The 14,879-nt window shown below is 39.8% G+C and overlaps 1 protein-coding gene across 1 annotated transcript in view; it reads left to right on the top strand.

Moving 5' to 3' along the window:
* ASTN2 (astrotactin 2) overlaps positions 1–14,879 on the top strand; it is a 1,142,502-nt gene that overhangs the window by 373,586 nt on the left and 754,037 nt on the right. The window lies entirely within an intron of this gene.

Here is a 14,879-nt window from a genome sequence, read left to right as displayed (position 1 = left end):
TCTGTGTATTAAGGTTTCTTCTAGCTTAGCCATTCCATATTCTAAGATTGCTTCCTGCTTTAACACTCTTAACATTTCTGAATCCTGGAGACCCTTCTTGCTTTGGCATTTTTATGAAGTTCTAAACAGAGAGAAATCAAGAATGGAACTTGACATCATTTGCTGCTCTCTCTCTCTCTCCCTCCCTCCCTCCCTCTCTCTGTCTGTCTGTCTCTCTCTCTCTCTCTCCCTGCCTCTCTCCTTGTCTCTCTCCCTTACTTGCCCCCCTCTCTTATTTTTTCCTCTCAGTTCAAAATCAGTGGCCCTTTCTTGGAATCCCAACTTTGCTATTTACTCCCTTTATGATTTTTACAAGTCCCTTAACCTCTCTACTAACCACTTTCCTCACCTCTAAAAGGAAGGAACACAACCAAACAATGTCTCAATTGTCTTCCCTCTCTTAACCCTAATCCTGTGGCCTTCCCCCACACACACACACGCCAAGCTTTCCCTGGGATTAGGAAGAAAAATGACAACAAAATTGGAAAGGAAAAAGGAGTGCTGCACATTTTTCACCATACTTAAAGGGGGCGGGAGAATCCCACTGAGCATTCTTGTAAAGGTAGAAAGTGAAAGAGACTGATTATTCCCTCTTACCAGTGTAAGCAACGAAAAATGACATGTTTGGTTTATCGCCTTTTGTCTCCAGTTTCATTCCTGACAGCCGTCTCCTTTAGTTTGAAGTCTGTGCTGACAGGGTGCTGGGCCAAATGGCATTGAAAAGGAGGAGGAATTCTCATAGTTTCAAGATTATTTCAGGGACTGATTCATGCTTGTGGTAAGATGGGGGAGTTTTTGGTGTCACCTGACATTTTCCCCCTGCCTTCTTTCCTCCAAGGAGTCTTCTGGTTATATTGACTAGATATTTCCATATATTCCATCATAGATAGCCAGAAGACAAGATCCAAAGCACTGTCCTTAGCACTGGGGATACAATAGAATAGAAAGATAATCTGTGATCTCAGGGAACTCACAGTCTAATAGGATGGACAACCTGTAGAGGAGCTTTTGGTAGTCAGATGGAAAAGATCAGTGTCTAATCTTAGAGTTCAGCAACAAAGTATCTTCTCTTTCTTCAATGACATTTCCATTGAAAAAACATCTGATGTTAAACCATTTGACATTATTTAAATGGGCCTCTTCTCTACAAGGATTATTTCCCCTTGATAATGTGTGTAGGGACCTTTTAGAAGTAAGATCAAAGTCATATTGTTAACCCCTACAACAAGAATAATCTATGGACATTGTCATGCCCTAACCTCCTATCAAAACACATACATCCTCTGCCCTAATCACCAAGCATTTCATTCCAGGGACACATTAGGCAGATGGCCTAACATGGTCCAGCAGTAAGGTCATTGGACTGGGAAACAGGAAATCTCTATTCTAGACTTCAGTAACAAATATGAGAAAGGAAATTAGATTTGTAGGGACTAGGGTCTGGATCACACAACTTAAGTTTATAATCTGTATACCTTTGGAGAATTTGTTTAGCCATACTGATCCTCAGTTTCTGAATTTATAAAATAATGGGTTCAAATCAGACAATCTCTCAAGTCTTTTCCTGCTGTAAATCTTATGGCCTTCTATAAATTCCCTTCTCACTGAAAATAAATGCATTATAATACTCCATGAAACTCTGCATGACAACTAAGAATTTTAGGAACATTATTGAGGGACTTATTAAGGTTGAATCTGAGGGAAGACGAGGAAGGTTTAATGGAAGGAGGTGAAATTGGAAGATCCTTTGGGAAAAAGTGATCATGGACAGAGAGAAGGAGGGAGAGAAGAAGATGAGCAAGAGTTTTGTCCCAGTACAATTACCACCTACTAGTATAGCCTTAGACCAGCTACTATATTTTTTTTCACCTGTAAAATTAAAAGGCTGAACGAGGCAATCTTTAGATAGTCCTTTTTAGCTCTTAGCTTCTATGATTCCTCAGTGTACTATTCTCACTCGTCTGGTCTAACAACCATCACTTTCATACCAGGTCAAAAACACCACAGGCCAAAGGTTGCTTCACTAGGGAACATCAGATCTAAACAAGACTCCATCTTCCATCTACCTCAAGTGGTCCAGTCCATCACTATGGCAACAGCCTCTTTTACTTTCCCTGGCCACTGATAGAGATAACAACCCTTACATCTGTTCCTCAAGGCTTTCCTTCTGTATTTTTCCTTTTTTTTTCTTTTCTTTCTTTTTTTCTGATTATATCTGATCTAGCCTCACTGGGTAATTGAGTGTTTGAGAGTGAAAAATTATCTCACCAGCCTGGCCCTTATCTTGACAGCAAAGTAGCACTTTTAATTTAATTTTGTTCAGAGACGCACGGGTAACAAATTTCACTAATCGCTTAGCTGTCGCCCTCCACATGGTAACTAGCCATTTGTTACCAGGCAGTCCAGCATAAATACACCGGCCAGGGACCAGTGTCTTAAAGGGAACTTGAGAGAAAAGGAAATGGAGCCTTTATTATACCCAGCCTAGTGCTTCGTACATAGTAGGCACTTGATAAATTCTTGTTCAATTAAATGGAATGGAATTACCCTTACCTTCAAACTGATAGATATGACTACCCGAGGACATCCTCCAACTCTGACCTGTGTGAATGGGTATACTCAAGGAGAGTGGAGAGAATAAGAGAGGAAAATACAAAAAAATGATGTTAGAAGTTGCCTGTGTTTCTATTGTAACATCCCACTCAGAGCAAGAAGGAGAGAAAGAGGTATAATGCGAGACACTCCCTTCCTCCCTCCACCCCCTTGAGTCCTTGGTTCTGAATTTATGAGCCTGTTAGGCATCTATTTCTCTCCATCTGAGTGGGCTTGACTCCTTTTCTCGGCTAATTAAAAATCCCAGCCTATGCCACCAGCTTCCGTACATCAGTGGCCGTACTGCAGACATGCTGATGCCTTGTTCTGATAGATAGTTCCCTGCAGTCTGCCCATGAAGGAGTTTTTGTTAGAGGGCTTAGGAACATCAAGTGATATGTATGTGGAGGAGGACTAAGGGACTCGGGGCTGCCTAGTAGCATCAGCAGCAGCTACTGAGGTCACCGAACTCAGTGAACTGGAAATAGGAGGTTAGTTGTAGAGGTATCCTGAGGCCTTTGAACTCCCTGTAGCCACATCAGAGAAAAGAAGTAGTTGGGCTTTACATTGTCTTCAGTCCCATTGTGAATAATTGTTAGCTAGGGGTCATGGTAGCACCCTGGGAGGCAAGAGCATTGGACTGGGAATCAGAAGACCTAGTCTTTGGATACTGACTAGTTGTGCCACTTCAACTATCAGGTCCTCAGTTCCCTCATCTGTCAAAGGAGAGGGGTCAGACTAGGTGATTTCCAAGATCTCTTCTAGCTCTGACTCTATTTCAAAGAGAGATTACTCAGTCAAATATGGCCCTTTGTATTATTAACTCCCTTTTCCCTAAGAGTCAATGTTGTATGGTATGGTGGGAAGAGAAATGGATCAGTTTTCAAAAGGCCCGGGATCTAGTCCTGTTCTGCCTTTGTTCTAGCTGCCTGACCTAGAGCACGTCATCTCTCTCAGTGCTTTGGATTTTCCTTATCTATTGAGTTAAGGGGTCATGCATGCTAAGTGGTCTCTGGGATGCCCCTGCACTCAGAAAGTCTGAATTTGTTTAAAGTCCTTTTTAAAGCATCCTACAACAAGGTCTCCATTTCATAAGTTTAGGGGATTATGAATTGTTTCATGGAGAAGTTGAGTGCTTAGTATGTTAAGATATGAGGATGTAGCATACGTTTGACCTCTACAACCTCTCACTGGACTCAGCTTCTTGCAGACTCTGCAAGCTGAGCACAAGCTGGATAGCTTCCACTAAGTTGTCAATACTTCACAGTTAGGCCCAGCAATAGACTGTCTGCTATCCAAGCACCAGCCTAGCTAAGTGAAGAGAGGCTCATAACCAGAAAGTTGGCCACAAGGTGTTAGATTTGTTGTTAATCATTGTTTGGGTTGCCAAAGCACACTGATTTCCAGCCTTATTTAGTTTCTTCAAATTAAACCTACAAAGTCATTTCCTATCTCTTATTAATGTAACCATCTTCCTGGTAAAGGGGTTTTGGTATTAGGAAAGGGAAGCTGTACATTCCTAGGATTCCAGATTTAGAATTTCCAAGGTGTTATAGCTCCTCCCTCTCCCCAATTGCCCAAGAATAGTCTCTCATCTGTGACAGAACAGGCAAGCTTGCCTGGCCCATCTTGTAATAGGCCCACAGCACTATCTTTCCTCTGTTAGCTCATTCTACTACTTCAGTGAACATGAGTAACTTTACTTACTCTCTTCAGACTTTTCCCCTCCCATTCTTTCTGTTCATCCCTTTTTGCCTCCCTCTCTCATACCAATTTATCCTCCTTTTCTCTCCTTTCTTTTATCCTTTCCTTCCTTCTCTCTCCCCATCTTTCCATTGCATTCATGCTTTATTCCACTCATAATCAAATATCTAGTAGGCTCGAGTCAAAAGAAAACTAGAAAAATCATGGAACAATATTCCTGAAGATGTGAGTCCTAGTCCCAGCTCTGAAACTAAAGTGCCACATGCACACCACAGCCCTTCTTTTGAGTTTGTGTTTCTTCATCTATAAAATGGTGGAGCTGGATTACACAATCTCTGTACAGATAATTTCCTTTTTCCCTTCTCCTATTGACACCCCATCCTCACCACTATAGGATCATAGACTAAGAGTTAGCAGAGTCTTTAAAACTTATCTAGAGGTTCTTAGGTTTTTTATGTCTTGAACCCCTTTGTCAGTCTGGTGAACCTTATGAACGTTTTCTCAGATTAATTTCTTTCAGTGCATAAAATCCAATACATAACGGATTACAAGGTAACACAATGTAATGGGATAACAGCTGTCCCCTTTTTAAGTTCATATACTCTGTGTTAAGAACAACTGATCTAGTCTAAATTCTTCATTTTAAAGATGGAGCTAAGGAAAAAAGACCAAGAGAGAAAATCATTTGCTTATAGTCCTCCAGTTAGCAAGAATGATAGAATCCAATCCATCACCCAAATCCCACATAATTTTTTAGTTTTTTCTACTTCACCATCCTGCTTTTCTTATCCTTTTCTCCCTCTTGTTCCCTCTCTGTAATTTATCTTCCCTTCTTTGTTCCTCATTCTTTTCTCTCCTATCCTTTTTCCCTCCTACTTTATCTCCTCTCACCTTTAGCTGGAACAAGGCTACAAGATGTCTCTGTCTAAATGCAAGCCTAAAAAGTGACCTATAATTGAAAGAGAGTGCTTTAGAAGAAGGCATTTGTTTTTATACATCCAGCATTACAATCCACAATGTCTTAAAACATCTGAGACTTGAGAAGAATATATCAGAAACAGATTTTAAAATCTCCCAAGGAGCAACAAGACCAAACAAAATGCAGAGTTCAGAGATGTTAAGTCTTTTCTTCTTGGGCTGTCTCTTTCTTTGTAGGTATATTAGTTGAGTTTATCAATGTGATAACTTTTGTCACCCAGAAAATAGATTCTGGGGAGTCTGTTATCACAGTGAAGAGTTAAAAAGATAAGAATTTGTGGTACCAAATTTCTTTTACAGTTCAGAAAGCATAATATGATTTAATCAATGTGGCCACTCTCCTAAAGGATGCTGATCCCAACCCTTCTGTACTTTAGATACTTGCCTTCCAAAATGGTAGAAAGTAAAAACCTTCATCATCTCTATATAGCCAACCTACCTGTGTGGTCCTCTCATCACTTAGCTACACTGGACGTCAAGTGGCAGGCTTACGTACCCTGGATGCACCTTCTAGGCCTTTTCATCTTGATAGGACCTTTCAGAGATTGTGTGGGCTTTGAGAGCCGAGGGTGGCCTCCATACCATAATAAAAAACACTTTATTAGAAACATACACTATCTTCTAGAGCAGTGTTTTTTTTTTAAACTTTTTGTGTACCATAGGCCCCTTTGAAGGTCTGGTGAAGCCTGTTGACCTCTTTTCTGAATATTTTAAAATATAAATAAAATATAAAATAAATACATAAATTATAAAGGAAACCAATTGTATTAAAATAAAGTTACCAAATACAGACATATATACATATGTGTGTACATCTTTAAAATCTATAGGTTCTAGATTAAGAAACACTTTTCTAGAAAAAACAACAAAAAATACAATTTATATGAAATTATACCTTTTCAAAGTTAGAGAATAAACATTTTTAAGCACCTGCAATGTGCCAGAATCTATACTAATCACTGAGAATGCAAGGCAAGATAGAAGATAGCCCCAGATCTCAAGTTCATAATCCAATAGGGAGATAACATACAAATAGCTATATGCAAGCTAGATTTATACAGAATAAATTGGAAATACCCAACAGAGGGAAGGTACTAGTATTAAGAGGAATTAGGAATAATATATAAGGTTTTAGCTGTTAGAAGGAAGTCAGGGAAGCTAGAAATGAGAAGGGACAATATTCAGATCCATGAAGAATAAATGATTCAGAGAAGGAAGGTATTTTAGAGGTTATGTACTCCGGTGCTCTTCATTTTGGGTGAAGAAATTGGAATACAGAGATGTTAAGTGACTTTCTCAGGGTCACACAGGTAGTATGTAATAGAGATGGGATAGAATGTGGTAGGGATGTGGCATATTTTGGTTGGTCCCAGAAACAATAAATAAAAGTTACAGTCTGATTTCAACTCTATACAACAAAAAATTCCCTAAGAATTAGTTTTATCACTAGGTTCCCAAAGTAGGTCCTACCACCCCCTGGGGGTGCTGGAACAATCCAGGGGGGGGCAGTAGTAGCTTCTGGTGCATTGGGGAAGAATTGAGTAAAAATGGGAGCAGGGTGGAAATATAAGAAAAGAAGAAATTTTTGAAAAACCTTTTGTACATGTTTCATCTGTTGTGTAACAGAGTTAAAGTCATAGTGATTACATTATTTTCCAAATAAACACATAAAATGCAAGTTATAACTGATCAGTAGTCAAGTATTCTGACAGGTCTTAACAAGTAAGTATTGGCAGATGAGCATGTTGTGCGTTGTCAGGAAGTCCAGCATGCATCGGCAGGAATATGTGCATGTAATGATTTGTTTGCAATATGATGCTATATGGTTACACAATGAAATATTTAATTATCAAAATTTCATTGCAGGAAAAAACCCACAAATTTATGATAAATTATTAAATTTAAGTTGTTATTTAAAATATATATATTATATTTTTTGAAATTATGCAAATTTCAAAAAGTTAAAGGGTTAAAGAAAGTAGATTTCCAGGGGGGAGGTGAGTCACTCTTTTTTTAAGGGGGCAGTAGGCCAGATAAGTTTGGGAACCTCTGATCTAGAGGGATTCCTTTGAAAGTAAAGAATTGGTCCTTTGCAGTAGTCTTTAAAGGAAGATGGCATGACCACTTGTTGAAGATGTTATAGAGCTGATCACCATTCAGGCATGGTTCTAGACTAGATGGTGTTTAAGTTCCTTCCTACTTTGTTGTTTTTTGATTCTGACTCCAATTCTAGTACTCTTTGGACCCCAAAATAAAGTAGCAGCCAGGGCAGTTATTATTTTCTCCATTTTACTAATATGAAAACTGAAACTCAGGAAATGTGAGTGAGAATGAAAGCATGATTACTCAACCTTGCCTTTTATTTTTTTAAATCCATTTTGTATAAAATTCATGGTTTAAAGATGTTTTTATTGTTGTTCCTCTGTCCCCCTGAAGACTTGAAACTTTCTTCTGGGCAAGAGCATTTGTTCCCTTTGCCATTTTACCCACGTGGGCATTCAAATAGATTGCTGTGACCAGTCATTTCCTTGTAATTATTGCTAGAAAGAAACCCTAGTAAGAACATGAGGAACAAATGAGATAATGTTTGTAAAATGCTTTGTAAACCTAAAGGCACTATATAAATGTCAGCTTTTACTATTATTGAATGGTTTGCAGATGGAAGTGAATTCTATCATGGTTTTGGCAAACTGGAATTTGGGAAGGGAGGCATGGGCCCAGTGATGGGAGAAGCATTCAGAGAGGGCCAAGTACTGGGGAAACAGGGCACTTGGGAACACTTCTAAGGAGATGAGAGCATTGATTTGTTTAGGCACAGGCTGTTTGGGCCAACAGATCCTGAAAGAGGAAATTGGCCTAGAATGAGAATAACTCTTGCTTGGTAGAAACTCACTGCTGCCCCAGAGGCCACTACTGGATGGCAGATAACAGCTTCCTAGCATTGCTGTTAATCTTTAATTGGTATTTGATTTGATTTAACATGATCTTCTGCTTGTAAAACACCTTGAGATGTTTCTGTGTGTGAGTGTGTCCCGGAAATGCTGGTTTATTGTATTAACAAGTCTCAGCCTGAACATAAAGGGAGATAATTAGAAACTGCAAAGTCCCTTGACATGCACAAGGCAGCCAAAAGCTCCTGGGAAAACAATTCTTTCAGAAGCTTTCATGTACCAGGAAAGCTAAAGCTGGCATAGCCACCCCCGTGGGGGGAGAGGCTAGTAGGGTCACTCTACTGGCTATTTATAGCTCTCCAAGAGCTTTTACCCAGCACTTATGTGCCCGTCAGCTTTAAACACTCAGAGTACTCTGGGTCTCTGTAGCTCCTCCTTTTATTATTGCCTTCACTTTCTAGTCTAGGGACAAGTTGTGCTCTGAAAGTTTCTAAATAATTTTTAAACTTGGAACACATTTCCTCATAAGAAATGACCTGTGAAAATTCAATACTCAGGCCTACTGATAAAGGCTTATTTAACACTAAAGTTACCCATGATCGCCTACTTGCCAGACCAGATGGGTCTTTGTCAGTTTCTTGACCTATCTGCAACATTTGACACTTTTCACTGTCCTTTCCTCCTGGAAAGCCTTTCCTATCTGTGTTTTCACATCACTATTCTCTCCTGGTTTTCCTCCTGCTTTTTAGTCTGCTCCTTCCCAGTCTCCTTTTCTGGCTCGTTATCCATGTCATGTTCCCTATCTGTGGGTGCTCCCTGACTCATTGTCCTAGACACCCTAGTCTTCTTGCTGTACACATATCCAGTTCATCAGCTCCCATGGGTTTAATTTTCATTTCTATGCCACTGAAGCTCGGATCTATATAACTGGCCCCATTTTCTCTCCTGAGTTTCTATGCTATATAACCAATTGCATTTCCAACTCCATGCCCCAGAGATATCTGCAACTTAACAAGTCCAAAGCAACTCATGATTTTCCCTAAACCCATCTCTCTTCCAAATTTCCCTTTTTTCTGTAAAGGTATCATAAGTAGTCTAATTTAACAATCTCATAATTTTGTCATAATAATTTATTCTTCACTTTTCCTCACTCCAAATATCAAATAAGTTAACAAATTTTTTTTTGCCATTTTCATCTCTACAATATCCCTTGTTCTTGTTTCTTACCCTTTCTCTCTGTTCATACAGCTGCTAACCTTAGTACAATCCCTCATTAATCTCCTAGATTATTGCAATGGCCTCCTGATGGACCTACCTGCCTCAAGTCTTTTCCTATTCCACTCCATCCTTCATATCACTGACAAAATGATTTTCCTCATGCTCAGATTCTGTCTGTGTCACTCTCCTACTCAGTAAAGTCCAGGGGATTCCTAACATCTTTAAAATGCAAGTTCTTTTGTTCATCTTTTAAAACCCTTCATAACTTTGCCTCAATAAGTAATTCCAGTAGCATTGTGCATTCCTCCCTGTGTGATCCAACCAAACTGGTCTTTTCTCTGTTTCTCACATGCAACATTCAATCTCCTACCTCCATGCTTTTGTGTTATCCATTCCCTGGGAGATGTGGTGAACTTTTATTCAGTTTAACTTATGGATTTGTAAAGCAGAGAACAGGGCTCTGAGAGACATCCAAATGGTATAGTGGATAGAGCACTGGGCCTGGAGTCAGGAAAACCTGAGTTCAAATTCTACCTTAGCAACTAACTGTGTGACTCTGGTCAAGTCACTTAGCCTCTGCTTTAGTTTCCTCAACTATAGAGTGGAGATAATAGCACCTAATTCTCAGGGTTGTTGTGAGGATCAAATGAGATACTATTTGTAATTTTCTCAACACAGTGCTGGGTACATAGTAGGCACTTAATAAATGCTTATTTTTCCCCCTTCCTTGAATTATTATATCTTATAAGATCATACAATGAAAGGAAAGAGTCATAAGATCGCAAACGTTAACTTGGACAGGACGTAGGAGGTCAACTAGTCCAATACCCACATTTTACAGATGAGGAAACTGAGAACCAGAGATGTTATATGATTTTCCCAAGATCAAACAGGTACATAATCATTCAAAAATTATTTATTAAATGCCTACTCTTTGTCTGGCACTGGGATAGTTTCTTGAAGGAGGGATTCTCTGAGAATGGAGTACACTCTAGACCCTGGAAGCTGGAAGTGATTCAGCCCATCTGGTCTAAACCTAAGTGCATAGTTTCCTACTGTATACAATTAGGCTTTATACTAGATAGGCTAAAGCCCTTCCAGCTCTAATATTTCATCACTTTGTTTTCATAGGCTGACTAATGTCCCTGTGTTAGTGAAAGAAGCCTCCCTCTGGTCCTGCTCCCCTCCCCCTTCTCAGATAAAACATTTTTATTTTAATTGGGCCCTTTTGGATGTAACAGCTCCCACTTTGTTGTCTAATCCAATACAGAGGGGATAGAGACAGAAACAGAGAAAGAGAAAGACAGAGACAGAGAGAGATGGACAGATAGATATCCCAATATAATGGTAGAGATTTTAGTTTAGATAGCAGAAGAGTCTTGCTGCTCCATATGACTCAATAAGAGGTCATTTGGAGTAGGTACTATCATATAGAACTGTTCATACCATATTGTTTAAAAATTGCCTTGCTCATTCCAGATCTAGAGTTGTCCCTGGGATTGAGCCAGGGTGGAGCCATGCTATAATGGAGAAGATCTATACTTAACAGGAAGTCAATTCATTAAAGGGTCAAGGCTATACTTATCACCCAGGACTGCTCCCTTGTCTTTCATTTTTCTGGGGATGTAAAAAGATCCCTGATAGAGGTCTTGATAGCATTTTATTGGTGAGGGCCTCCAATGGGGGAGCTGAGCCCCCTGAGAGGTTTTTGCCTTTCTTTATGTCTCCAGCACTTAGCACATTGCCTGGCACATTGTAAGCCCTAAATGTTTATTGTCTTACTACTGACTGACTAAGAGATTTGTTGGTGCAAAGAAAGAAAAGGGAGTAACTGGAAAAGGGCGACAGAAAGATGGAGAGGAGAAAAGCTGTAGAACACCCAACAAATACAGGCTGCCCACCCCTGGCTTTTAACATCAGCACGAAATGAATATGATGAATTCAGCTGTTATCACCTGGGAGAGGAGGAAGCTTACAAAGCGATTGTTTTGTTTAGAGCCCACATATGGTTGATGCTACATGCTTCAGGCCGATAAAGATGGCATAATTAAAGTATATTTTTATAGACTCATCTCCCGATTCTGTCTTTATCAGGTTGACTTGGAAATGTCCTTTGACCAAAAGGCCAATACAACAGTGTCCCTCCCCTATCCTCACCTCACACCCTTCCCCCTTCCCCGTCACTTTCCTTATTGAAGAGATGTTAGTGAAGAAAGAAGGGACAATGCTAAACTGGCTACTTCTTAGGGTCAGAGGAGGAAAACAAGTCATTAGCAGCCCATGGGGGAGGAAGGGCCTTTCAGACAAGAGCACTACCAATGGGTTCATTTACTGAGAGCACCAACTGCTCATAGCAGCCACCTTAAATGTCTCCTGCTTTTTCAGCAGGTGCTGAATATTCGGAGGGGGATAAGATATTTTGCCAGCTGTTCCCAAACTCTGCACAGAGATAAAATCCGTTCAGAGAGGCAGCTAATTGGCATCAATGGGAAAGAGTGCTGGGTATGGAAATCTGGCTCCATGACCTTTTAGTCTGTTCTAATGCCCAAGCTTTTCTGTTCCCCCTCCCCGAATATAGAATTGGTTTGTAATAAGATGGAATTTACTGAAATGCTATACAAAATATGATGAAAGGGGCTGGGTGTTTTGAATAGGTCATATTTATATAGTCCTTCACAGTTACAAAACACTTTCTTGTATGCTACCTCATTCATGCATTTATACTTGGACAGTAGAAAGGGTAAATGATCATATCAACAATTATCCCCATATTGCAGGTGAAGGAACTGAGGTTCACAGAGGCCAAGTGATTTGTCCAAGGTCACTCAGCTAATTAATTATAAACTAGGACCAGGATACAGGTTTGCAGTCCCCTAGTTCAATGTTCTTTCCAACACACCATGATGGTGCCCAAGTTACAATTATTTTCAAGCAACCCAATTTTTGTTTTAAGTTTTTTATTGGATTATAGATTTAGAGTGGAAAGTAATATTAGAGGTCATCTAGTCCAATCCCCTCACTTGACGATGGCCAGGAGAAGTTAATAGATTTGCCCAAAGTCACATAGGTAGTAGTAAGTGGCAGAGCTGGGATTTGAAATAAGGTCCTCTGGTTTCAAATCGATTACTTTTTTTCCACTGAAACATTTTCATTTTTACATGACTTTGATTTCCCCGTCCTTTCCCAGGGAGGTGTCCACTATAATAAGGAATTTTTAAAAAGAGAAAGGAAGAAAGCAGTTCAGCAAAGGTAATCAAGAGTATGGGCACCTAAGTGGTTCAGTGGATGATGGAGTCAAGAAGACTCATCTCCCTGAGTTCAAATCCAGTCTCAGACACTTACTAGTTGTATGACCCCAGGCAAGTCTCTTAAATCTATTTGCCTCAGTTTCCTCATCTGTAAAATGAGCTGGAGAAGGAAATGGCAAGCTAACCCAAAATCTTTGCCAGGAAAAGCCCAAATGGAGTCACAAAGTCATACAAGACCCAACTCAACAACAACAACAAATCAACAATATATGCAATGTTCCACACCTAAAATCTATGATCCCTGCAGAAGAGGAAATGAGAGAAGAAATGTGCATTTCTATTAGTCAAATCTAACTAGAAAACAATACTCAATTCATTAAATTCCATTCTTAGGCCTCAGCTGCAGTGTCTTATTGGCATCTTAGGGAGTTAAGACGCCTCAGAAATTTTGAATCTTAAACCTAACTTAGAGAAGTATAAAGTCCTGAAGAAGTATAAAGTTCTGCTTTACCCCCACCTGGTTGCACCACCTCTGGGGGATCATTATTAACTCTGGGGACCCCATTTTAGGAAGAATAAGAAATAAGCCCAGAGAAGGGTGACTCTGATGGAATGTTGTTTTTCTTTTTTTTTTTTTGAGGGGGGAAGGCAAGGCAGTTGAGGTTAAGTGACTTGCCCAAGGTCACACAGCTAGTAAGTGTGTCAAGTGTCTGAGGCCGGATTTAAATTCAGGTCCTCCTGACTCCAGAACTGATACTCTACTCACTGCACCACCTAGCTGCCCTTGGGTTGGAATGTTGACTGAAAGCAATGCTCTATGATTCTTTAAAGGAATTGAATATAGTTGTTGATTTGAGGGTAGGTATAGGGATGAACACCATGAAGTATTTGGAGGATTGGCATGTTGGGGGGAGCTTAAATTTGTTCCATTTAGCCTCAGAGGGCAGAGCCAAGAGCAGTGAGTGGCAATTAACAGAAAGGCAGCTTTCGGTAATGAAAAAGAAGAAGAAAAAGCTTCCTAAAGATTAAGGTTGTTTCCAAGAAGGGCACACTGCCTTGGGAGATGCTGAATTTCTCTTACTGATGGTCTTCAAGGAAAGGCTGATAGTCTACTTGTGGAGCATTTTATAGAAGAGATTCTTCCTTGGGTGTGTGATGAACTTCTGATATCTCTTCTAGCTTTGAGTCTACAAATCTTTAATTTAACTCAAGATCTAGAGACCTTGATTGTGGCATTGGGATTTATAACAATGCAGCGACAAAGTGGGAAGGACAGTAAGATCTCAAAACAAGAAACTATAATATTAAAAGAAAAAAGGCCATGACCAAAGCTAACAATCAAACAAGCTCTGAAGCCTTAATCAGCTAACAAAGGTAAACTATTGTTGTTGTGATTGTGGTTGTTCATTCATTTAGGTCATGTCCCCTTTTGGGGTTTTGTTGGTAAAGATACTGGAGTGGTTTGCCATTTCCTTCTCCATCTCATTTTACAGATGAGGAAACAGACAAAGAGGGTTAAGCGATTTGCCCACATAGCCATTAAGTAGATGAGGCCATATTTGAATTCAGGTCTTCCTGACTCCAGAACTGGCACTCCACTATGCCACCTAGCTGCCCAGGGTAGATTGTAGCTGTACCTATAGTCTGCAGAATTTCTTTTCAAATCAAATAAAGTAATGGGTCTGCTTTCCACACCATAAAATCAATTTCAAGTTTTCATAATGCAACGGGATATAAAGAACACTAGATTTTACTTCAAAGGACCTGGGTTCAAATTTCAGCTTTACTACATAACTGTTGTGTCACAAGTAACTTAACTCTGGGCCTCCATTGTTATGAAGAAACATTCTGTAAGTATCAAAACTACATGGATATGAGTTATTGTAATATTCACACTGCACCTGTAGATTTCATTCCCACTTCTTTGCTTTCTGAGAGCTTCTCCACCTACAAGTGTTGGAATATCAGACAGGGTATGCAAACAGGAAAACAAAACATAACTCCCAGTGACCCACTCCTCCTACCCACATAAAACCATCCTCCTTTTCAGATGCTTATCATCACCCCCTCTCAGCATCCGTCACCTGCACTGTCAGACATGTTACCAATTAGGAAATCTTTCCTACTCACTTTTGATCCAGACCATTTTGTTGAAAAATCTGCCTTCTTTGCTCTTAAAGAGGGGAGAGGGGGAAGAACACTTTGATCT

Source organism: Trichosurus vulpecula, chromosome 3 (assembly GCF_011100635.1).
Source record: "Trichosurus vulpecula isolate mTriVul1 chromosome 3, mTriVul1.pri, whole genome shotgun sequence".
NCBI lineage: Eukaryota > Metazoa > Chordata > Mammalia > Diprotodontia > Phalangeridae > Trichosurus > Trichosurus vulpecula.
Note: the sequence above shows the minus strand (reverse complement) of the source record. Positions and strands in the feature narration are given on the sequence as shown.